Source organism: Hyposmocoma kahamanoa, unplaced genomic scaffold, assembly GCF_003589595.1.
Source record: "Hyposmocoma kahamanoa isolate Upper Pololo Valley unplaced genomic scaffold, ASM358959v1 66, whole genome shotgun sequence".
Lineage (NCBI taxonomy): Eukaryota > Metazoa > Arthropoda > Insecta > Lepidoptera > Cosmopterigidae > Hyposmocoma > Hyposmocoma kahamanoa.
Window position 1 is genome coordinate 1712053 of NW_020653854.1, and position 6000 is coordinate 1718052.

Consider the following 6000-nt stretch of genomic DNA (forward strand, 5'->3'; position numbering starts at 1 on the left):
TTAATTATTCGGAATGCACAACACTTATATGATTCTGCTGTCTCTAGTCAATGACTCGAGATATCGTCCCGCGGAAACCGTAAAATTGGCTTCTAAGCATGCAAAGAAGTCCAAAGATCTCGTCACCCTGAAGCATAAGTTGACAAGTCCTACGTGCCTGTAATTTCAACTGCACCCTTCAAAACCGGAACATAGAAATGCTGACATTACTGCTTGGCGGCAGAAATAGGTAAGGTGGCAGTGTACTTCCCTGGACGATCACATTCACAAGGACCTCCACTGCTATTGACCATGTAATCGTTCACAAATATCGGTAAAATAAAAATACCATGATAAGAACCACAGGGTTCTTATCGTCATCACAAGATGGTTGATAAAAAATTTCACAATGACAACTCTCTACAATAATTTGACACTTACTTTTTTATTATTTGAAACCATCACGTACGTTGCTCCGATTACAAAACAAGTAATTAAATCACTTGCGTGATGGTAATCGAAAACAACTGTACCACAAAGACCCCAGACTCGAGACAATATATAGAAAAGTTAGTTTTCTATATTGACCTGGCCGGAATCGGACCCAGGACCTCAGAGATGGCGTCACCATGAAAATCGACGTGTAAGCCACCCGACCACGAATGTCGTCAAAGTGATTTTAATTTTTAAGTTATGTACAATCAACGGCATAGCAAGCTATACATTTTTGTTCGAATATCGCTTCCGGTGCGACAGAATAAGATCTGTCAATGCGAATGTAGCTCGATGTGTCGCCGTCTGTACATTTGGTATACCTGCACGTCTAAGACAATTCCTTTTTTTAACCGTCTTCAAAAAAGGAGGAGTTTCGACTGTATGTTTTTTTTTGTATGTATGTTACGCGGTATTTGTGAACCGATTTTGATGATTCTTTTTTTATTGGAAATCATTAGAAATCATTTTTATAAATAGCGCCTATATTTTATTATAAGGAACAATTATTTTAATGGTTGATTTTGCTATTCTCCAATTCAAGGCGTTTTTCTCTCTCAATATACTTTAAGTAGTGAAAACCGATTTTTTATTATCTCCTGTGTCAAGTTCCGTATAGTGGCGAACTAGGGGATGAATCCGGGTTTGCGCACTTTCCGGTAACCGATTTCAATAAAACTTTGCCAAAAAGTGTAATTCCACGTACTTTTTAACAGGTCGGTTTTTTTAGTACTTTTCAAATTAAACTTTCTGAAAGTTGTTATTGTTTGTCAAAGTTATTACGATATCAAGTGAGGGGACGAACATTTCATAACACTTTCAATTTTAAGATTTAAATCTCAAAGATCTGAGGGGTACTACAACTGTGCTCGTCAACCTGAGACATAAGTTGACAAGTCTCATGTGCCAATAATTTCACCAGCACCCTAACCCCCGTTTACACGGCATTACACTGCACGTTTTTTGCAGTAGTCGATGTACTATTGTATGTGTGTGCGTTATTTGCGAGACAAACACCGTGTGAACGGTTCTATATCTAATGTATGCGCCACTGTTTTTTCGGTTCGGATTTATATAGCAGAAATAGGTAAAGCGGCAGTACTTCCCCGGAGAAACTGTTTCACAAGCTCTAAACTATTGCTACTAAATTACCTCTTTGAGGAGATCTCTGTTCAGTGGAACGTCTAATGGGCTATGAATACGACACCAGATAATCACCGCTTTCTAAAATCATAGCGTAATAACATATGAGCCCTAGGTTGTTTTGATTTACATAATAACAAATAACAGAAGTAGGACCCACCGGTAACGCTGCCAGCCGCACCAGTAAAATAATAAGTTTACCTAACCAAAGGGAAAACTTCGCGAATCTCTTGGGCACGGTGCCTCAAGGCACTGCCCACGATGGAAAGTTCTACCTCTTAATCTATATAATCAAACGCAAAAAACTTTTTCTTTTCTCCTATATTAAGGAACTTAGTGTATTATTGCGAAAATTCTACCTTTAACTTCTTCTTTTTCTGGTCAAAATTTTATTATCAGTGGAATATCCCACAATAATATTAATATCATAACAGGACAGGCAGATGACTCCACTCTACCTGATGTTAAAGGGAAAGTGGAATCCAAACGTGAAGGTACCTAGTGTAGTGTCGATACAATTTCTGTCCTAGCCACTTCTGTGTATGCCTATAAGATGGAAGAAACCGGTTATTAATTTTAAACGTTAAAACGTTGTACTTTTTTTAAATAAGCGGTTTTCACTTAAACGCTGTTCAGTTTTAATCTTACAAAATCGTTTAGAAAAACGTTTAAGTCCATAGGTTTAAGATTGTAACATTGTGTTGACAGCGAAAAGGGAGAGTAGGTCATGAAAGGTTTTAAGACAACTATGCTTTGTATTTCTGAACATTTTTATTATTCATTTATGTCAGGCTAGTTTATGAAATTGAAAATAATACATGTTAAGAAATATAACATACATGTTAAGAAAATGTACTTACAATACCTGTCTTAAAACCAGGAAATGATTATAATTACGCAGTACTTTTGTATATTTAAATATACTGTATTGTTTTGGCTTGTTTTAAGCACAACACATTTCTACATCTTATCTTTATCTTACGAAGTTCAGGTTGTTACGAACATCGCAGAAGTTTAAATGATTACGCGCATGTTTTGAATCTGGAATATCCACGTGATAATTATGAACCTACAACGTGAGCCTGTTTTTCTATGCGAAGTCTTAAAAGAACAGAGTAGAATAATTGATTTCCTATTTCCCTTGTCACAATTCTGTACGAGAAAGGTATAGAAACTTAACTGCCAAATAGTATTTTTTACTCAAGAGCGTTATAAGGAGAATGAGGCTCTTAATAAGACATTTAAAATCAATTTTAAATTCATAATAAAATATGTTAAGTATTTAAATATTTAAATAGTATTTGACTGCCTCGGTGGCTGAACGGTTACCATGCTTGTCTGCCACGCAGAGATCACGGCTTCGATTCCAGGGGCAGGTACTTGATTCAAACAAATAAATATTAATTGCTTAGGTTTGGGTGGGGCGGTGAATGTGTCTGGAAATTAATTGAATATTTATTTTCTTGCGTTCAATTTTCGGAGTAATTAGAGTTAGACGAATATTTTTCTAATACACTAAATTGGCGTAACTTTAATACAAATATTAATATATGTATAATAATAATCTTGTAATCAAACTTATTATTAAAAGGTAAACTTTTAGCTGATTGGTTTATTACAGTTACGAAGGAATTACACTCAATAATTTGAATATGGATCAATAAATCAGTATAATGCATGTTCTTATATGAATATTGATCTTAGATCTACGTGCGCCTTCGAATTAAAAACTTGTAGAAGCACTGCAGTGGGTTATTAATTTTCATACAATATCTAGTCTGCTAAAGTGGCGCTTCTTAAATATATTGTATGAAAATTAGTATTGGCACGGCTGCAGCCCCGCAATGACGATTATTTCCATTTGACCCCTAAAACTGATGCCCGGGTGGATCACTTTTATTTTATATTCCCATCGGATACCTACCCTGTGCAGGGGATCAATAATAAATATTAATATTTTATACTCACCTGATACCCTGGTACTTATAGGCTTATTTTTGGTAGGTACTGTGGTACAGTAAACAAGAAAATATATAAATTTAACTTTAAACTTAGATTTTGCATATTACGTAAAACTGTTTTTTTTGTTACTTGTGATTTGCAATTAGTTAAAGTTAATGGCCTGTCATAAAAAGAAATTGATTGTCTGTGGTAATTATAACGTTTGGTCACGATAATTCAATAAATAAATATTTGATTTTAAAACTTCTTTTTATCTTGACTGTGCTTACCTTATAAATACAATCAGGGGATCAGTGGAATTGCAAAATATAGAGAGGATCAGTTCGAATTTAAAAATGGCGGTGGATCAGTTCTATATGATCAGATGGAAATAACCCATTATAATAACTACGAGATTGGTAACTTCCGTAAAGTTCGAATAGCTCCGAAACTCGGAGTTTAGAAAACATTGTACTGGAAAACACTGGAAAACTGGAAAACTTTCTACTGGAAAACAATATAAATACGGTACATTATTACGTGACAAGTTCAAGCAAAATCGAAAATGCAGACCATGACTCGTTACCTTCTTATATTGATCCCACAGTAAAAGGGAACCCGAGGAAGCCTAATAAATGTTTCTGTTTTTTTTTTCAGCTGAAACTAAGGAACAAGAACACGTTGAATTCCACAGACTAGGTAAGCAAGCATTAATTTGATTTAAAAAACTCTTCATGTACTTCCTTTCTTTGATTTATGTTCTCATTGTAGTTGTTACGTTCATTGTAACGTAACGGCAGTGTTAAAAGAACTTAAGTTAGGTTTTTTTATCACCAAATTGTTACGAACGGCTACCATGCTGGTTTGCCACGCAGGGGTCCCGGGTTCGACACCCAGGCCGGGAGAAATAATTGTATGACCTTCATTTGTTACACTCGTGAGTTTGGGTGTAATTTGTGATTGTCTATGTGTGTGTGCATCCGCGAAACAGGGTTTCTCTAATGCGGGGAAAAACGTCTCTTTAAAATTACATTACACTTTCTTATATATTTTTCATACGTAACTATGAAATATTTCACAACGGCAGTGTATATATGGAAGAAATGTTTTGTGATTATGAGTGAAAATATAACTTAATTATTTTTAATCATTTCGGGATTTCTGAGAGAGGTGTTATCAACTCTGTCTATTACCTAAAGTTTAAGTAATTATAGTCAGCCGATTTGTAAAGTTTCGAAGTGCCTTTCTAAATAATTGTCGATCAAAGACTCGCTGTTCAAGTATCGGTGCTTCTTAACTATTGGAAAGTAAATCAATTTAATTTTAAAAGATTTACCACTTAAGGGAGCCCGACACTTATTAACTCGTAATCGGCTAAAGCCTATCAAAATAACTTCAACACAAACTCAAACAATCTTTATAACATTGGTAAGCAAATTACACTTGTAAACTCTGCTACTTATTAGTAAGACAGATTCTCATGAAAAGAACGAGTAAACTCTAAGGGTTGCTCCTATGTAAATAAACACTTTCGTACATTTATAATTTACAATATATAATAATAATAGCGCACACACTCAATATAGCCCCACACTAGGAAAAACCCAGTGTCGCGAGTGCCTTGGACACATATAGACAACCACAAAAAAATAATATAGATCAAGACAACCTGCGAGAGCTAAACGAGCAATCATGGATTTATGTGATCCCAGTATACGCAGAAACTGTAATAGCGTTAGTGTAAAGTATTTGTTCCACTATAGTTTTGTACCAAATTTTTAATATCAACCGGAATCTTATTATGGAAGCATCTACAATATGCACATATCAAAAATGTCTAGGTATCAAGCACGTTTTTATCAATTACTAAAAATCATGTTTTTTTAACACTGATGGGCTTTTGTTGATCGATATTATAATTTGAATTTGTAAATGAAAAAAAAATCCTTTGGTGTTAAAAAGTATTAATTAAAAAACAAATTTTCAGTATTTAGCAAAAATACGTTTGACCCAGAGACACTTTTGACGTGTGTACATTGCCCCTTAAAACGCGTTTGTGATTTCCGACCTGAAGGGAAATGCGCAACGTCTCTTTGTTTCTTATTGCTTGGACTAAGCTTTTTCTAGTCGGCTTGATGGGATTCCGTGTCAACAATTAATAATAATAATAATAACGTTTCTTCCTCCACAAAAATACGTACATATAGTTCTTAGTAATTTAAGATACATGCAATAACTTATTTTTGGGAGCTGGTGCTTGTCAAAGACTTAACGCCTGTACTACAAGTCACCAGGCTCTCACCCTTGGAAATGACACATGACAATCTTAAGGTATTACTAAGATTAATTGTTTATAAAGGAAAAACATTTAAATAGTGAAAAAATACACTTACTTTACTAAAAGATCAAACTTAAATTAAAATTAAATTTAAACACTTTTTTGCA

At 34.5% G+C, this 6000-nt stretch overlaps 1 long non-coding RNA gene across 1 annotated transcript in view; it reads left to right on the plus strand.

Annotated features, from left to right (window-relative positions):
• LOC113232008 overlaps positions 1-4254 on the plus strand; it is a 104413-nt gene extending 100159 nt beyond the window's left edge. Inside the window, exon 4 of the long non-coding RNA XR_003310590.1 lies at positions 4213-4254. This is a non-coding gene — a long non-coding RNA (uncharacterized LOC113232008). The remainder of the gene's footprint in view (positions 1-4212) is intronic.
• The last annotated feature ends 1746 nt before the right edge of the window (positions 4255-6000 follow it).